Source organism: Strix uralensis, chromosome 17, assembly GCF_047716275.1.
Source record: "Strix uralensis isolate ZFMK-TIS-50842 chromosome 17, bStrUra1, whole genome shotgun sequence".
NCBI classification, from domain to species: Eukaryota; Metazoa; Chordata; class Aves; order Strigiformes; family Strigidae; genus Strix; species Strix uralensis.
The window spans coordinates 383,199-402,815 of NC_133988.1; positions in this window are offsets into that span (position 1 = coordinate 383,199).

Below are 19,617 nucleotides of genomic sequence, written 5' to 3' on the forward strand. Positions count from 1 at the left end.
GAAGATACCCAGGATTTTTTTTCTCCTGTAAAGCAAGAGGTTTGCTCCAGAACCCACCCAAGACTCCTCTCAGGCATGTCCTGCAGTGCTTTGACCCCAGCTTTAAGGCAGGCCTAATCCTGGGTTGCAACCCCAGACTTCTCCAAGGAAGATACCCAGGATTTTTTTTCTCCTGTAAAGCAAGAGGCTTGCTCCAGAACCCACCCAACACTCCTCTCAGGCATGTCCTGCAGTGCTTTGACCCCAGCTTTAAGGCAGGCCTAATCCTGGGTTGCAACCCCAGACTCCTCCAAGGAAGATACCCAGGATTTTTTTTCTCCTGTAAAGCAAGAGTTTTGCTCCAGAACCCACCCAAGACTCCTCTCAGGCATGTCCTGCAGTGCTTTGACCCCAGCTTTAAGGCAGGCCTAATCCTGGGTTGCAACCCCAGACTCCTCCAAGGAAGATACCCAGGATTTTTTTTCTCCTGTAAAGCAAGAGGTTTGCTCCAGAACCCACCCAAGACTCCTCTCAGGCATGTCCTGCAGTGCTTTGACCCCAGCTTTAAGGCAGGCCTAATCCTGGGTTGCAACCCCAGACTCCTCCAAGGAAGATACCCGGGATTTTTTTTCTCCTGTAAAGCAAGAGGTTTGCTCCAGAACCCACCCAAGACTCCTCTCAGGCATGTCCTGCAGTGCTTTGACCCCAGCTTTAAGGCAGGCCTAATCCTGGGTTGCAACCCCAGACTCCTCCAAGGAAGATACCCAGGATTTTTTTTCTCCTGTAAAGCAAGAGGTTTGCTCCAGAACCCACCCAAGACTCCTCTCAGGCATGTCCTGCAGTGCTTTGACCCCAGCTTTAAGGCAGGCCCAATCCTGGGTTGCAACCCCAGACTCCTCCAAGGAAGATACCCAAAAGGATTTTTTCCCTCAAAGGACGCTCTCTTCTCTGGCATCTGCCCAAGATTCCTCACAGACATGTCCCACACTGTCTTGAGCCCTGCTTCAGGGACCTGAGATCCCAGGTAAAACTCTTAGACTCCTCCAAGGAAGACACATGGAATATTTTTTAGTATTGGGGAAAGCTCTTACCTCCAAGATCCACACCACACTCCTCCCAGGCAGCTCCCAGTATCTTCCGACTCTGCTTTAGGGACCTGAGATCTCAGGTAGCAGCACTAGACTCCCCCAAGGAAGCTTCCTGGGTTGTCTTTTCTCCTGTAAAGGAAAAGGTTTGCTCCAGGACTCACCCAAGACTCCTCTCAGGCATGTCCTGGAGTACTTTGACCCCAGCTTTAAGGCAGGCCTAATCCTGGGTTGCAACCCCAGACTCCTCCAAGGAAGATACCCAGGATTTTTTTTCTCCTGTAAAGCAAGAGTTTTGCTCCAGAACCCACCCAACACTCCTCTCAGGCATGTCCTGCAGTGCTTTGACCCCAGCTTTAAGGCAGGCCCAATCCTGGGTTGCAACCCCAGACTCCTCCAAGGAAGATACCCAGGATTTTTTTTCTCCTGTAAATGAAGAGGTTTGCTCCAGAACCCACCCAAGACTCCTCTCAGGCATGTCCTGCAGTGCTTTGACCCCAGCTTTAAGGCAGGCCTAATCCTGAGCTGCAACCCCAGACTCCTCCAAGGAAGATACCCAGGATTTTTTTTCTCCTGTAAAGCAAGAGGTTTGCTCCAGAACCCACCCAAGACTCCTCTCAGGCATGTCCTGCAGTGCTTTGACCCCAGCTTTAAGGCAGGCCTAATCCTGGGTTGCAACCCCAGACCCCTCCAAGGAAGATACCCAGGATTTTTTTTCTCCTGTAAAGCAAGAGGTTTGCTCCAGAACCCACCCAAGACTCCTCTCAGGCATGTCCTGCAGTGCTTTGACCCCAGCTTTAAGGCAGGCCTAATCCTGGGTTGCAACCCCAGACTCCTCCAAGGAAGATACCCAGGATTTTTTTTCTCCTGTAAAGCAAGAGGTTTGCTCCAGAACCCACCCAAGACTCCTCTCAGGCATGTCCTGCAGTGCTTTGACCCCAGCTTTAAGGCAGGCCTAATCCTGGGTTGCAACCCCAGACTCCTCCAAGGAAGATACCCAGGATTTTTTTTCTCCTGTAAAGCAAGAGGTTTGCTCCAGAACCCACCCAAGACTCCTCTCAGGCATGTCCTGCAGTGCTTTGACCCCAGCTTTAAGGCAGGCCTAATCCTGGGTTGCAACCCCAGACTCCTCCAAGGAAGATACCCAGGATTTTTTTTCTCCTGTAAAGCAAGAGGTTTGCTCCAGAACCCACCCAAGACTCCTCTCAGGCATGTCCTGCAGTGCTTTGACCCCAGCTTTAAGGCAGGCCTAATCCTGGGTTGCAACCCCAGACTCCTCCAAGGAAGATACCCAGGATTTTTTTTCTCCTGTAAAGCAAGAGGTTTGCTCCAGAACCCACCCAAGACTCCTCTCAGGCATGTCCTGCAGTGCTTTGACCCCAGCTTTAAGGCAGGCCCAATCCTGGGTTGCAACCCCAGACTCCTCCAAGGAAGATACCCAAAAGGATTTTTTCCCTCAAAGGACGCTCTCTTCTCTGGCATCTGCCCAAGATTCCTCACAGACATGTCCCACACTGTCTTGAGCCCTGCTTCAGGGACCTGAGATCCCAGGTAAAACTCTTAGACTCCTCCAAGGAAGACACATGGAATATTTTTTAGTATTGGGGAAAGCTCTTACCTCCAAGATCCACACCACACTCCTCCCAGGCAGCTCCCAGTATCTTCCGACTCTGCTTTAGGGACCTGAGATCTCAGGTAGCAGCACTAGACTCCCCCAAGGAAGCTTCCTGGGTTGTCTTTTCTCCTGTAAAGAAAAAGGTTTGCTCCAGGACTCACCCAAGACTCCTCTCAGGCATGTCCTGGAGTACTTTGACCCCAGCTTTAAGGCAGGCCTAATCCTGGGTTGCAACCCCAGACTCCTCCAAGGAAGATACCCAGGATTTTTTTTCTCCTGTAAAGCAAGAGGTTTGCTCCAGAACCCACCCAAGACTCCTCTCAGGCATGTCCTGCAGTGCTTTGACCCCAGCTTTAAGGCAGGCCTAATCCTGGGTTGCAACCCCAGACTCCTCCAAGGAAGATACCCAGGATTTTTTTTCTCCTGTAAAGCAAGAGGTTTGCTCCAGAACCCACCCAAGACTCCTCTCAGGCATGTCCTGCAGTGCTTTGACCCCAGCTTTAAGGCAGGCCTAATCCTGGGTTGCAACCCCAGACTCCTCCAAGGAAGATACCCAGGATTTTTTTTCTCCTGTAAAGCAAGAGGTTTGCTCCAGAACCCACCCAACACTCCTCTCAGGCATGTCCTGCAGTGCTTTGACCCCAGCTTTAAGGCAGGCCCAATCCTGGGTTGCAACCCCAGACTCCTCCAAGGAAGATACCCAGGATTTTTTTTCTCCTGTAAAGCAAGAGGTTTGCTCCAGAACCCACCCAAGACTCCTCTCAGGCATGTCCTGCAGTGCTTTGACCCCAGCTTTAAGGCAGGCCTAATCCTGGGTTGCAACCCCAGACTCCTCCAAGGAAGATACCCGGGATTTTTTTTCTCCTGTAAAGCAAGAGTTTTCCTCCAGAACCCACCCAAGACTCCTCTCAGGCATGTCCTGCAGTGCTTTGACCCCAGCTTTAAGGCAGGCCTAATCCTGGGTTGCAACCCCAGACTCCTCCAAGGAAGATACCCGGGATTTTTTTTCTCCTGTAAAGCAAGAGGTTTGCTCCAGAACCCACCCAAGACTCCTCTCAGGCATGTCCTGCAGTGCTTTGACCCCAGCTTTAAGGCAGGCCTAATCCTGGGTTGCAACCCCAGACTCCTCCAAGGAAGATACCCAGGATTTTTTTTCTCCTGTAAAGCAAGAGTTTTGCTCCAGAACCCACCCAACACTCCTCTCAGGCATGTCCTGAAGTGCTTTGACCCCAGCTTTAAGGCAGGCCTAATCCTGAGCTGCAACCCCAGACTCCTCCAAGGAAGATACCCAGGATTTTTTTTCTCCTGTAAAGCAAGAGGTTTGCTCCAGAACCCACCCAAGACTCCTCTCAGGCATGTCCTGCAGTGCTTTGACCCCAGCTTTAAGGCAGGCCTAATCCTGGGTTGCAACCCCAGACCCCTCCAAGGAAGATACCCAGGATTTTTTTTCTCCTGTAAAGCAAGAGGTTTGCTCCAGAACCCACCCAAGACTCCTCTCAGGCATGTCCTGCAGTGCTTTGACCCCAGCTTTAAGGCAGGCCTAATCCTGGGTTGCAACCCCAGACTCCTCCAAGGAAGATACCCAGGATTTTTTTTCTCCTGTAAAGCAAGAGGTTTGCTCCAGAACCCACCCAAGACTCCTCTCAGGCATGTCCTGCAGTGCTTTGACCCCAGCTTTAAGGCAGGCCTAATCCTGGGTTGCAACCCCAGACTCCTCCAAGGAAGATACCCAGGATTTTTTTTCTCCTGTAAAGCAAGAGGTTTGCTCCAGAACCCACCCAAGACTCCTCTCAGGCATGTCCTGCAGTGCTTTGACCCCAGCTTTAAGGCAGGCCTAATCCTGGGTTGCAACCCCAGACTCCTCCAAGGAAGATACCCGGGATTTTTTTTCTCCTGTAAAGCAAGAGGTTTGCTCCAGAACCCACCCAAGACTCCTCTCAGGCATGTCCTGCAGTGCTTTGACCCCAGCTTTAAGGCAGGCCTAATCCTGGGTTGCAACCCCAGACTCCTCCAAGGAAGATACCCAAAAGGATTTTTTCCCTCAAAGGACGCTCTCTTCTCTGGCATCTGCCCAAGATTCCTCACAGACATGTCCCACACTGTCTTGAGCCCTGCTTCAGGGACCTGAGATCCCAGGTAAAACTCTTAGACTCCTCCAAGGAAGACACATGGAATATTTTTTAGTATTGGGGAAAGCTCTTACCTCCAAGATCCACACCACACTCCTCCCAGGCAGCTCCCAGTATCTTCCGACTCTGCTTTAGGGACCTGAGATCTCAGGTAGCAGCACTAGACTCCCCCAAGGAAGCTTCCTGGGTTGTCTTTTCTCCTGTAAAGAAAAAGGTTTGCTCCAGGACTCACCCAAGACTCCTCTCAGGCATGTCCTGGAGTACTTTGACCCCAGCTTTAAGGCAGGCCTAATCCTGGGTTGCAACCCCAGACTCCTCCAAGGAAGATACCCAGGATTTTTTTTCTCCTGTAAAGCAAGAGGTTTGCTCCAGAACCCACCCAAGACTCCTCTCAGGCATGTCCTGCAGTGCTTTGACCCCAGCTTTAAGGCAGGCCTAATCCTGGGTTGCAACCCCAGACTCCTCCAAGGAAGATACCCAGGATTTTTTTTCTCCTGTAAAGCAAGAGGTTTGCTCCAGAACCCACCCAAGACTCCTCTCAGGCATGTCCTGCAGTGCTTTGACCCCAGCTTTAAGGCAGGCCTAATCCTGGGTTGCAACCCCAGACTCCTCCAAGGAAGATACCCAGGATTTTTTTTCTCCTGTAAAGCAAGAGGTTTGCTCCAGAACCCACCCAACACTCCTCTCAGGCATGTCCTGCAGTGCTTTGACCCCAGCTTTAAGGCAGGCCCAATCCTGGGTTGCAACCCCAGACTCCTCCAAGGAAGATACCCAGGATTTTTTTTCTCCTGTAAAGCAAGAGGTTTGCTCCAGAACCCACCCAAGACTCCTCTCAGGCATGTCCTGCAGTGCTTTGACCCCAGCTTTAAGGCAGGCCTAATCCTGGGTTGCAACCCCAGACTCCTCCAAGGAAGATACCCGGGATTTTTTTTCTCCTGTAAAGCAAGAGTTTTCCTCCAGAACCCACCCAAGACTCCTCTCAGGCATGTCCTGCAGTGCTTTGACCCCAGCTTTAAGGCAGGCCTAATCCTGGGTTGCAACCCCAGACTCCTCCAAGGAAGATACCCGGGATTTTTTTTCTCCTGTAAAGCAAGAGGTTTGCTCCAGAACCCACCCAAGACTCCTCTCAGGCATGTCCTGCAGTGCTTTGACCCCAGCTTTAAGGCAGGCCTAATCCTGGGTTGCAACCCCAGACTCCTCCAAGGAAGATACCCAGGATTTTTTTTCTCCTGTAAAGCAAGAGTTTTGCTCCAGAACCCACCCAACACTCCTCTCAGGCATGTCCTGAAGTGCTTTGACCCCAGCTTTAAGGCAGGCCTAATCCTGAGCTGCAACCCCAGACTCCTCCAAGGAAGATACCCAGGATTTTTTTTCTCCTGTAAAGCAAGAGGTTTGCTCCAGAACCCACCCAAGACTCCTCTCAGGCATGTCCTGCAGTGCTTTGACCCCAGCTTTAAGGCAGGCCTAATCCTGGGTTGCAACCCCAGACCCCTCCAAGGAAGATACCCAGGATTTTTTTTCTCCTGTAAAGCAAGAGGTTTGCTCCAGAACCCACCCAAGACTCCTCTCAGGCATGTCCTGCAGTGCTTTGACCCCAGCTTTAAGGCAGGCCTAATCCTGGGTTGCAACCCCAGACTCCTCCAAGGAAGATACCCAGGATTTTTTTTCTCCTGTAAAGCAAGAGGTTTGCTCCAGAACCCACCCAAGACTCCTCTCAGGCATGTCCTGCAGTGCTTTGACCCCAGCTTTAAGGCAGGCCTAATCCTGGGTTGCAACCCCAGACTCCTCCAAGGAAGATACCCAGGATTTTTTTTCTCCTGTAAAGCAAGAGGTTTGCTCCAGAACCCACCCAAGACTCCTCTCAGGCATGTCCTGCAGTGCTTTGACCCCAGCTTTAAGGCAGGCCTAATCCTGGGTTGCAACCCCAGACTCCTCCAAGGAAGATACCCGGGATTTTTTTTCTCCTGTAAAGCAAGAGGTTTGCTCCAGAACCCACCCAAGACTCCTCTCAGGCATGTCCTGCAGTGCTTTGACCCCAGCTTTAAGGCAGGCCTAATCCTGGGTTGCAACCCCAGACTCCTCCAAGGAAGATACCCAGGATTTTTTTTCTCCTGTAAAGCAAGAGGTTTGCTCCAGAACCCACCCAAGACTCCTCTCAGGCATGTCCTGCAGTGCTTTGACCCCAGCTTTAAGGCAGGCCCAATCCTGGGTTGCAACCCCAGACTCCTCCAAGGAAGATACCCAAAAGGATTTTTTCCCTCAAAGGACGCTCTCTTCTCTGGCATCTGCCCAAGATTCCTCACAGACATGTCCCACACTGTCTTGAGCCCTGCTTCAGGGACCTGAGATCCCAGGTAAAACTCTTAGACTCCTCCAAGGAAGACACATGGAATATTTTTTAGTATTGGGGAAAGCTCTTACCTCCAAGATCCACACCACACTCCTCCCAGGCAGCTCCCAGTATCTTCCGACTCTGCTTTAGGGACCTGAGATCTCAGGTAGCAGCACTAGACTCCCCCAAGGAAGCTTCCTGGGTTGTCTTTTCTCCTGTAAAGGAAAAGGTTTGCTCCAGAACCCACCCAAGACTCCTCTCAGGCATGTCCTGCAGTGCTTTGACCCCAGCTTTAAGGCAGGCCTAATCCTGGGTTGCAACCCCAGACTCCTCCAAGGAAGATACCCAGGATTTTTTTTCTCCTGTAAAGCAAGAGGTTTGCTCCAGAACCCACCCAAGACTCCTCTCAGGCATGTCCTGCAGTGCTTTGACCCCAGCTTTAAGGCAGGCCTAATCCTGGGTTGCAACCCCAGACTCCTCCAAGGAAGATACCCGGGATTTTTTTTCTCCTGTAAAGCAAGAGTTTTCCTCCAGAACCCACCCAAGACTCCTCTCAGGCATGTCCTGCAGTGCTTTGACCCCAGCTTTAAGGCAGGCCTAATCCTGGGTTGCAACCCCAGACTCCTCCAAGGAAGATACCCGGGATTTTTTTTCTCCTGTAAAGCAAGAGGTTTGCTCCAGAACCCACCCAAGACTCCTCTCAGGCATGTCCTGCAGTGCTTTGACCCCAGCTTTAAGGCAGGCCTAATCCTGGGTTGCAACCCCAGACTCCTCCAAGGAAGATACCCAGGATTTTTTTTCTCCTGTAAAGCAAGAGGCTTGCTCCAGAACCCACCCAACACTCCTCTCAGGCATGTCCTGCAGTGCTTTGACCCCAGCTTTAAGGCAGGCCTAATCCTGGGTTGCAACCCCAGACTCCTCCAAGGAAGATACCCAGGATTTTTTTTCTCCTGTAAAGCAAGAGGTTTGCTCCAGAACCCACCCAAGACTCCTCTCAGGCATGTCCTGCAGTGCTTTGACCCCAGCTTTAAGGCAGGCCTAATCCTGGGTTGCAACCCCAGACTCCTCCAAGGAAGATACCCAGGATTTTTTTTCTCCTGTAAAGCAAGAGGTTTGCTCCAGAACCCACCCAAGACTCCTCTCAGGCATGTCCTGCAGTGCTTTGACCCCAGCTTTAAGGCAGGCCTAATCCTGGGTTGCAACCCCAGACTCCTCCAAGGAAGATACCCAGGATTTTTTTTCTCCTGTAAAGCAAGAGGTTTGCTCCAGAACCCACCCAAGACTCCTCTCAGGCATGTCCTGCAGTGCTTTGACCCCAGCTTTAAGGCAGGCCTAATCCTGGGTTGCAACCCCAGACTCCTCCAAGGAAGATACCCAGGATTTTTTTTCTCCTGTAAAGCAAGAGGTTTGCTCCAGAACCCACCCAAGACTCCTCTCAGGCATGTCCTGCAGTGCTTTGACCCCAGCTTTAAGGCAGGCCCAATCCTGGGTTGCAACCCCAGACTCCTCCAAGGAAGATACCCAAAAGGATTTTTTCCCTCAAAGGACGCTCTCTTCTCTGGCATCTGCCCAAGATTCCTCACAGACATGTCCCACACTGTCTTGAGCCCTGCTTCAGGGACCTGAGATCCCAGGTAAAACTCTTAGACTCCTCCAAGGAAGACACATGGAATATTTTTTAGTATTGGGGAAAGCTCTTACCTCCAAGATCCACACCACACTCCTCCCAGGCAGCTCCCAGTATCTTCCGACTCTGCTTTAGGGACCTGAGATCTCAGGTAGCAGCACTAGACTCCCCCAAGGAAGCTTCCTGGGTTGTCTTTTCTCCTGTAAAGAAAAAGGTTTGCTCCAGGACTCACCCAAGACTCCTCTCAGGCATGTCCTGGAGTACTTTGACCCCAGCTTTAAGGCAGGCCTAATCCTGGGTTGCAACCCCAGACTCCTCCAAGGAAGATACCCAGGATTTTTTTTCTCCTGTAAAGCAAGAGGTTTGCTCCAGAACCCACCCAAGACTCCTCTCAGGCATGTCCTGCAGTGCTTTGACCCCAGCTTTAAGGCAGGCCTAATCCTGGGTTGCAACCCCAGACTCCTCCAAGGAAGATACCCAGGATTTTTTTTCTCCTGTAAAGCAAGAGGTTTGCTCCAGAACCCACCCAAGACTCCTCTCAGGCATGTCCTGCAGTGCTTTGACCCCAGCTTTAAGGCAGGCCTAATCCTGGGTTGCAACCCCAGACTCCTCCAAGGAAGATACCCAGGATTTTTTTTCTCCTGTAAAGCAAGAGTTTTGCTCCAGAACCCACCCAACACTCCTCTCAGGCATGTCCTGCAGTGCTTTGACCCCAGCTTTAAGGCAGGCCCAATCCTGGGTTGCAACCCCAGACTCCTCCAAGGAAGATACCCAGGATTTTTTTTCTCCTGTAAAGCAAGAGGTTTGCTCCAGAACCCACCCAAGACTCCTCTCAGGCATGTCCTGCAGTGCTTTGACCCCAGCTTTAAGGCAGGCCCAATCCTGGGTTGCAACCCCAGACTCCTCCAAGGAAGATACACAGGATTTTTTTTCTCCTGTAAATCAAGAGTTTTGCTCCAGAACCCACCGAAGACTCCTCTCAGGCATGTCCTGCAGTGCTTTGACCCCAGCTTTAAGGCAGGCCTAATCCTGGGTTGCAACCCCAGACTCCTCCAAGGAAGATACCCGGGATTTTTTTTCTCCTGTAAAGCAAGAGGTTTGCTCCAGAACCCACCCAAGACTCCTCTCAGGCATGTCCTGCAGTGCTTTGACCCCAGCTTTAAGGCAGGCCTAATCCTGGGTTGCAACCCCAGACTCCTCCAAGGAAGATACCCAGGATTTTTTTTCTCCTGTAAAGCAAGAGGCTTGCTCCAGAACCCACCCAACACTCCTCTCAGGCATGTCCTGCAGTGCTTTGACCCCAGCTTTAAGGCAGGCCTAATCCTGAGCTGCAACCCCAGACTCCTCCAAGGAAGATACCCAGGATTTTTTTTCTCCTGTAAAGCAAGAGGTTTGCTCCAGAACCCACCCAAGACTCCTCTCAGGCATGTCCTGCAGTGCTTTGACCCCAGCTTTAAGGCAGGCCTAATCCTGGGTTGCAACCCCAGACCCCTCCAAGGAAGATACCCAGGATTTTTTTTCTCCTGTAAAGCAAGAGGTTTGCTCCAGAACCCACCCAAGACTCCTCTCAGGCATGTCCTGCAGTGCTTTGACCCCAGCTTTAAGGCAGGCCTAATCCTGGGTTGCAACCCCAGACTCCTCCAAGGAAGATACCCAGGATTTTTTTTCTCCTGTAAAGCAAGAGGTTTGCTCCAGAACCCACCCAAGACTCCTCTCAGGCATGTCCTGCAGTGCTTTGACCCCAGCTTTAAGGCAGGCCTAATCCTGGGTTGCAACCCCAGACTCCTCCAAGGAAGATACCCGGGATTTTTTTTCTCCTGTAAAGCAAGAGGTTTGCTCCAGAACCCACCCAAGACTCCTCTCAGGCATGTCCTGCAGTGCTTTGACCCCAGCTTTAAGGCAGGCCCAATCCTGGGTTGCAACCCCAGACTCCTCCAAGGAAGATACCCAAAAGGATTTTTTCCCTCAAAGGACGCTCTCTTCTCTGGCATCTGCCCAAGATTCCTCACAGACATGTCCCACACTGTCTTGAGCCCTGCTTCAGGGACCTGAGATCCCAGGTAAAACTCTTAGACTCCTCCAAGGAAGACACATGGAATATTTTTTAGTATTGGGGAAAGCTCTTACCTCCAAGATCCACACCACACTCCTCCCAGGCAGCTCCCAGTATCTTCCGACTCTGCTTTAGGGACCTGAGATCTCAGGTAGCAGCACTAGACTCCCCCAAGGAAGCTTCCTGGGTTGTCTTTTCTCCTGTAAAGGAAAAGGTTTGCTCCAGGACTCACCCAAGACTCCTCTCAGGCATGTCCTGGAGTACTTTGACCCCAGCTTTAAGGCAGGCCTAATCCTGGGTTGCAACCCCAGACTCCTCCAAGGAAGATACCCAGGATTTTTTTTCTCCTGTAAAGCAAGAGTTTTGCTCCAGAACCCACCCAAGACTCCTCTCAGGCATGTCCTGCAGTGCTTTGACCCCAGCTTTAAGGCAGGCCCAATCCTGGGTTGCAACCCCAGACTCCTCCAAGGAAGATACCCAGGATTTTTTTTCTCCTGTAAAGCAAGAGGTTTGCTCCAGAACCCACCCAAGACTCCTCTCAGGCATGTCCTGCAGTGCTTTGACCCCAGCTTTAAGGCAGGCCCAATCCTGGGTTGCAACCCCAGACTCCTCCAAGGAAGATACCCAGGATTTTTTTTCTCCTGTAAAGCAAGAGGTTTGCTCCAGAACCCACCCAAGACTCCTCTCAGGCATGTCCTGCAGTGCTTTGACCCCAGCTTTAAGGCAGGCCTAATCCTGGGTTGCAACCCCAGACTCCTCCAAGGAAGATACCCAGGATTTTTTTTCTCCTGTAAAGCAAGAGGTTTGCTCCAGAACCCACCCAAGACTCCTCTCAGGCATGTCCTGCAGTGCTTTGACCCCAGCTTTAAGGCAGGCCCAATCCTGGGTTGCAACCCCAGACTCCTCCAAGGAAGATACCCAGGATTTTTTTTCTCCTGTAAAGCAAGAGGTTTGCTCCAGAACCCACCCAAGACTCCTCTCAGGCATGTCCTGCAGTGCTTTGACCCCAGCTTTAAGGCAGGCCTAATCCTGGGTTGCAACCCCAGACTCCTCCAAGGAAGATACCCAAAAGGATTTTTTCCCTCAAAGGACGCTCTCTTCTCTGGCATCTGCCCAAGATTCCTCACAGACATGTCCCACACTGTCTTGAGCCCTGCTTCAGGGACCTGAGATCCCAGGTAAAACTCTTAGACTCCTCCAAGGAAGACACATGGAATATTTTTTAGTATTGGGGAAAGCTCTTACCTCCAAGATCCACACCACACTCCTCCCAGGCAGCTCCCAGTATCTTCCGACTCTGCTTTAGGGACCTGAGATCTCAGGTAGCAGCACTAGACTCCCCCAAGGAAGCTTCCTGGGTTGTCTTTTCTCCTGTAAAGGAAAAGGTTTGCTCCAGAACCCACCCAAGACTCCTCTCAGGCATGTCCTGCAGTGCTTTGACCCCAGCTTTAAGGCAGGCCTAATCCTGGGTTGCAACCCCAGACTCCTCCAAGGAAGATACCCAGGATTTTTTTTCTCCTGTAAAGCAAGAGGTTTGCTCCAGAACCCACCCAAGACTCCTCTCAGGCATGTCCTGCAGTGCTTTGACCCCAGCTTTAAGGCAGGCCTAATCCTGGGTTGCAACCCCAGACTCCTCCAAGGAAGATACCCAGGATTTTTTTTCTCCTGTAAAGCAAGAGTTTTGCTCCAGAACCCACCCAACACTCCTCTCAGGCATGTCCTGCAGTGCTTTGACCCCAGCTTTAAGGCAGGCCTAATCCTGGGTTGCAACCCCAGACTCCTCCAAGGAAGATACACAGGATTTTTTTTCTCCTGTAAAGCAAGAGTTTTGCTCCAGAACCCACCGAAGACTCCTCTCAGGCATGTCCTGCAGTGCTTTGACCCCAGCTTTAAGGCAGGCCTAATCCTGGGTTGCAACCCCAGACTCCTCCAAGGAAGATACCCGGGATTTTTTTTCTCCTGTAAAGCAAGAGTTTTCCTCCAGAACCCACCCAAGACTCCTCTCAGGCATGTCCTGCAGTGCTTTGACCCCAGCTTTAAGGCAGGCCTAATCCTGGGTTGCAACCCCAGACTCCTCCAAGGAAGATACCCGGGATTTTTTTTCTCCTGTAAAGCAAGAGGTTTGCTCCAGAACCCACCCAAGACTCCTCTCAGGCATGTCCTGCAGTGCTTTGACCCCAGCTTTAAGGCAGGCCTAATCCTGGGTTGCAACCCCAGACTCCTCCAAGGAAGATACCCAGGATTTTTTTTCTCCTGTAAAGCAAGAGGCTTGCTCCAGAACCCACCCAACACTCCTCTCAGGCATGTCCTGCAGTGCTTTGACCCCAGCTTTAAGGCAGGCCTAATCCTGAGCTGCAACCCCAGACTCCTCCAAGGAAGATACCCAGGATTTTTTTTCTCCTGTAAAGCAAGAGGTTTGCTCCAGAACCCACCCAAGACTCCTCTCAGGCATGTCCTGCAGTGCTTTGACCCCAGCTTTAAGGCAGGCCTAATCCTGGGTTGCAACCCCAGACCCCTCCAAGGAAGATACCCAGGATTTTTTTTCTCCTGTAAAGCAAGAGGTTTGCTCCAGAACCCACCCAAGACTCCTCTCAGGCATGTCCTGCAGTGCTTTGACCCCAGCTTTAAGGCAGGCCTAATCCTGGGTTGCAACCCCAGACTCCTCCAAGGAAGATACCCAGGATTTTTTTTCTCCTGTAAAGCAAGAGGTTTGCTCCAGAACCCACCCAAGACTCCTCTCAGGCATGTCCTGCAGTGCTTTGACCCCAGCTTTAAGGCAGGCCTAATCCTGGGTTGCAACCCCAGACTCCTCCAAGGAAGATACCCGGGATTTTTTTTCTCCTGTAAAGCAAGAGGTTTGCTCCAGAACCCACCCAAGACTCCTCTCAGGCATGTCCTGCAGTGCTTTGACCCCAGCTTTAAGGCAGGCCCAATCCTGGGTTGCAACCCCAGACTCCTCCAAGGAAGATACCCAAAAGGATTTTTTCCCTCAAAGGACGCTCTCTTCTCTGGCATCTGCCCAAGATTCCTCACAGACATGTCCCACACTGTCTTGAGCCCTGCTTCAGGGACCTGAGATCCCAGGTAAAACTCTTAGACTCCTCCAAGGAAGACACATGGAATATTTTTTAGTATTGGGGAAAGCTCTTACCTCCAAGATCCACACCACACTCCTCCCAGGCAGCTCCCAGTATCTTCCGACTCTGCTTTAGGGACCTGAGATCTCAGGTAGCAGCACTAGACTCCCCCAAGGAAGCTTCCTGGGTTGTCTTTTCTCCTGTAAAGGAAAAGGTTTGCTCCAGGACTCACCCAAGACTCCTCTCAGGCATGTCCTGGAGTACTTTGACCCCAGCTTTAAGGCAGGCCTAATCCTGGGTTGCAACCCCAGACTCCTCCAAGGAAGATACCCAGGATTTTTTTTCTCCTGTAAAGCAAGAGTTTTGCTCCAGAACCCACCCAACACTCCTCTCAGGCATGTCCTGCAGTGCTTTGACCCCAGCTTTAAGGCAGGCCCAATCCTGGGTTGCAACCCCAGACTCCTCCAAGGAAGATACCCAGGATTTTTTTTCTCCTGTAAAGCAAGAGGTTTGCTCCAGAACCCACCCAAGACTCCTCTCAGGCATGTCCTGCAGTGCTTTGACCCCAGCTTTAAGGCAGGCCTAATCCTGGGTTGCAACCCCAGACTCCTCCAAGGAAGATACCCAAAAGGATTTTTTCCCTCAAAGGACGCTCTCTTCTCTGGCATCTGCCCAAGATTCCTCACAGACATGTCCCACACTGTCTTGAGCCCTGCTTCAGGGACCTGAGATCCCAGGTAAAACTCTTAGACTCCTCCAAGGAAGACACATGGAATATTTTTTAGTATTGGGGAAAGCTCTTACCTCCAAGATCCACACCACACTCCTCCCAGGCAGCTCCCAGTATCTTCCGACTCTGCTTTAGGGACCTGAGATCTCAGGTAGCAGCACTAGACTCCCCCAAGGAAGCTTCCTGGGTTGTCTTTTCTCCTGTAAAGAAAAAGGTTTGCTCCAGGACTCACCCAAGACTCCTCTCAGGCATGTCCTGGAGTACTTTGACCCCAGCTTTAAGGCAGGCCTAATCCTGGGTTGCAACCCCAGACTCCTCCAAGGAAGATACCCAGGATTTTTTTTCTCCTGTAAAGCAAGAGGTTTGCTCCAGAACCCACCCAAGACTCCTCTCAGGCATGTCCTGCAGTGCTTTGACCCCAGCTTTAAGGCAGGCCTAATCCTGGGTTGCAACCCCAGACTCCTCCAAGGAAGATACCCAGGATTTTTTTTCTCCTGTAAAGCAAGAGGTTTGCTCCAGAACCCACCCAAGACTCCTCTCAGGCATGTCCTGCAGTGCTTTGACCCCAGCTTTAAGGCAGGCCTAATCCTGGGTTTCAACCCCAGACTCCTCCAAGGAAGATACCCAGGATTTTTTTTCTCCTGTAAAGCAAGAGGTTTGCTCCAGAACCCACCCAACACTCCTCTCAGGCATGTCCTGCAGTGCTTTGACCCCAGCTTTAAGGCAGGCCCAATCCTGGGTTGCAACCCCAGACTCCTCCAAGGAAGATACCCAGGATTTTTTTTCTCCTGTAAAGCAAGAGGTTTGCTCCAGAACCCACCCAAGACTCCTCTCAGGCATGTCCTGCAGTGCTTTGACCCCAGCTTTAAGGCAGGCCCAATCCTGGGTTGCAACCCCAGACTCCTCCAAGGAAGATACCCAGGATTTTTTTTCTCCTGTAAAGCAAGAGGTTTGCTCCAGAACCCACCCAAGACTCCTCTCAGGCATGTCCTGCAGTGCTTTGACCCCAGCTTTAAGGCAGGCCTAATCCTGGGTTGCAACCCCAGACTCCTCCAAGGAAGATACCCGGGATTTTTTTTCTCCTGTAAAGCAAGAGTTTTCCTCCAGAACCCACCCAAGACTCCTCTCAGGCATGTCCTGCAGTGCTTTGACCCCAGCTTTAAGGCAGGCCTAATCCTGGGTTGCAACCCCAGACTCCTCCAAGGAAGATACCCAAAAGGATTTTTTCCCTCAAAGGACGCTCTCTTCTCTGGCATCTGCCCAAGATTCCTCACAGACATGTCCCACACTGTCTTGAGCCCTGCTTCAGGGACCTGAGATCCCAGGTAAAACTCTTAGACTCCTCCAAGGAAGACACATGGAATATTTTTTAGTATTGGGGAAAGCTCTTACCTCCAAGATCCACACCACACTCCTCCCAGGCAGCTCCCAGTATCTTCCGACTCTGCTTTAGGGACCTGAGATCTCAGGTAGCAGCACTAGACTCCCCCAAGGAAGCTTCCGGGGTTGTCTTTTCTCCTGTAAAGAAAAAGGTTTGCTCCAGAACCCACCCAACACTCCTCTCAGGCATGTCCTGCAGTGCTTTGACCCCAGCTTTAAGGCAGGCCTAATCCTGGGTTGCAACCCCAGACCCCTCCAAGGAAGATACCCAGGATTTTTTTTCTCCTGTAAAGCAAGAGGTTTGCTCCAGAACCCACCCAAGACTCCTCTCAGGCATGTCCTGCAGTGCTTTGACCCCAGCTTTAAGGCAGGCCTAATCCTGGGTTGCAACCCCAGACTCCTCCAAGGAAGATACCCAAAAGGATTTTTTCCCTCAAAGGACGCTCTCTTCTCTGGCATCTGCCCAAGATTCCTCACAGACATGTCCCACACTGTCTTGAGCCCTGCTTCAGGGACCTGAGATCCCAGGTAAAACTCTTAGACTCCTCCAAGGAAGACACATGGAATATTTTTTAGTATTGGGGAAAGCTCTTACCTCCAAGATCCACACCACACTCCTCCCAGGCAGCTCCCAGTATCTTCCGACTCTGCTTTAGGGACCTGAGATCTCAGGTAGCAGCACTAGACTCCCCCAAGGAAGCTTCCTGGGTTGTCTTTTCTCCTGTAAAGAAAAAGGTTTGCTCCAGGACTCACCCAAGACTCCTCTCAGGCATGTCCTGGAGTACTTTGACCCCAGCTTTAAGGCAGGCCTAATCCTGGGTTGCAACCCCAGACTCCTCCAAGGAAGATACCCAGGATTTTTTTTCTCCTGTAAAGCAAGAGGTTTGCTCCAGAACCCACCCAAGACTCCTCTCAGGCATGTCCTGCAGTGCTTTGACCCCAGCTTTAAGGCAGGCCTAATCCTGGGTTGCAACCCCAGACTCCTCCAAGGAAGATACCCAGGATTTTTTTTCTCCTGTAAAGCAAGAGGTTTGCTCCAGAACCCACCCAAGACTCCTCTCAGGCATGTCCTGCAGTGCTTTGACCCCAGCTTTAAGGCAGGCCTAATCCTGGGTTTCAACCCCAGACTCCTCCAAGGAAGATACCCAGGATTTTTTTTCTCCTGTAAAGCAAGAGGTTTGCTCCAGAACCCACCCAACACTCCTCTCAGGCATGTCCTGCAGTGCTTTGACCCCAGCTTTAAGGCAGGCCCAATCCTGGGTTGCAACCCCAGACTCCTCCAAGGAAGATACCCAGGATTTTTTTTCTCCTGTAAAGCAAGAGGTTTGCTCCAGAACCCACCGAAGACTCCTCTCAGGCATGTCCTGCAGTGCTTTGACCCCAGCTTTAAGGCAGGCCTAATCCTGGGTTGCAACCCCAGACTCCTCCAAGGAAGATACCCGGGATTTTTTTTCTCCTGTAAAGCAAGAGTTTTCCTCCAGAACCCACCCAAGACTCCTCTCAGGCATGTCCTGCAGTGCTTTGACCCCAGCTTTAAGGCAGGCCTAATCCTGGGTTGCAACCCCAGACTCCTCCAAGGAAGATACCCAAAAGGATTTTTTCCCTCAAAGGACGCTCTCTTCTCTGGCATCTGCCCAAGATTCCTCACAGACATGTCCCACACTGTCTTGAGCCCTGCTTCAGGGACCTGAGATCCCAGGTAAAACTCTTAGACTCCTCCAAGGAAGACACATGGAATATTTTTTAGTATTGGGGAAAGCTCTTACCTCCAAGATCCACACCACACTCCTCCCAGGCAGCTCCCAGTATCTTCCGACTCTGCTTTAGGGACCTGAGATCTCAGGTAGCAGCACTAGACTCCCCCAAGGAAGCTTCCGGGGTTGTCTTTTCTCCTGTAAAGAAAAAGGTTTGCTCCAGAACCCACCCAACACTCCTCTCAGGCATGTCCTGCAGTGCTTTGACCCCAGCTTTAAGGCAGGCCTAATCCTGGGTTGCAACCCCAGACCCCTCCAAGGAAGATACCCAGGATTTTTTTTCTCCTGTAAAGCAAGAGGTTTGCTCCAGAACCCACCCAAGACTCCTCTCAGGCATGTCCTGCAGTGCTTTGACCCCAGCTTTAAGGCAGGCCTAATCCTGGGTTGCAACCCCAGACTCCTCCAAGGAAGATACCCAGGATTTTTTTTCTCCTGTAAAGCAAGAGGTTTGCTCCAGAACCCACCCAAGACTCCTCTCAGGCATGTCCTGCAGTGCTTTGACCCCAGCTTTAAGGCAGGCCTAATCCTGGGTTGCAACCCCAGACTCCTCCAAGGAAGATACCCGGGATTTTTTTTCTCCTGTAAAACAAGAGGTTTGCTCCAGAACCCACCCAAGACTCCTCTCAGGCATGTCCTGCAGTGCTTTGACCCCAGCTTTAAGGCAGGCCCAATCCTGGGTTGCAACCCCAGACTCCTCCAAGGAAGATACCCAGGATTTTTTTTCTCCTGTAAAGCAAGAGTTTTGCTCCAGAACCCACCCAAGACTCCTCTCAGGCATGTCCTGCAGTGCTTTGACCCCAGCTTTAAGGCAGGCCCAATCCTGGGTTGCAACCCCAGACTCCTCCAAGGAAGATACCCAGGATTTTTTTTCTCCTGTAAAGCAAGAGGTTTGCTCCAGAACCCACCCAAGACTCCTCTCAGGCATGTCCTGCAGTGCTTTGACCCCAGCTTTAAGGCAGGCCCAATCCTGGGTTGCAACCCCAGACTCCTCCAAGGAAGATACCCAGGATTTTTTTTCTCCTGTAAAGCAAGAGTTTTGCTCCAGAACCCACCCAAGACTCCTCTCAGGCATGTCCTGCAGTGCTTTGACCCCAGCTTTAAGGCAGGCCCAATCCTGGGTTGCAACCCCAGACTCCTCCAAGGAAGATACCCAGGATTTTTTTTCTCCTGTAAAGCAAGAGGTTTGCTCCAGAACCCACCCAAGACTCCTCTCAGGCATGTCCTGCAGTGCTTTGACCCCAGCTTTAAGGCAGGCCTAATCCTGGGTTGCAACCCCAGACTCCTCCAAGGAAGATACCCAGGATTTTTTTTCTCCTGTAAAGCAAGAGGTTTGCTCCAGAACCCACCCAAGACTCCTCTCAGGCATGTCCTGCAGTGCTTTGACCCCAGCTTTAAGGCAGGCCCAATCCTGGGTTGCAACCCCAGACTCCTCCAAGGAAGATACCCAGGATTTTTTTTCTCCTGTAAAGCAAGAGTTTTGCTCCAGAACCCACCCAACACTCCTCTCAGGCATGTCCTGCAGTGCTTTGACCCCAGCTTTAAGGCAGGCCTAATCCTGGGTTGCAACCCCAGACTCCTCCAAGGAAGATACCCAGGATTTTTTTTCTCCTGTAAAGCAAGAGGTTTGCTCCAGAACCCACCCAAGACTCCTCTCAGGCATGTCCTGCAGTGCTTTGACCCCAGCTTTAAGGCAGGCCTAATCCTGGGTTGCAACCCCAGACTCCTCCAAGGAAGATACCCAAAAGGATTTTTTCCCTCAAAGGACGCTCTCTTCTCTGGCATCTGCCCAAGATTCCTCACAGACATGTCCCACACTGTCTTGAGCCCTGCTTCAGGGACCTGAGATCCCAGGTAAA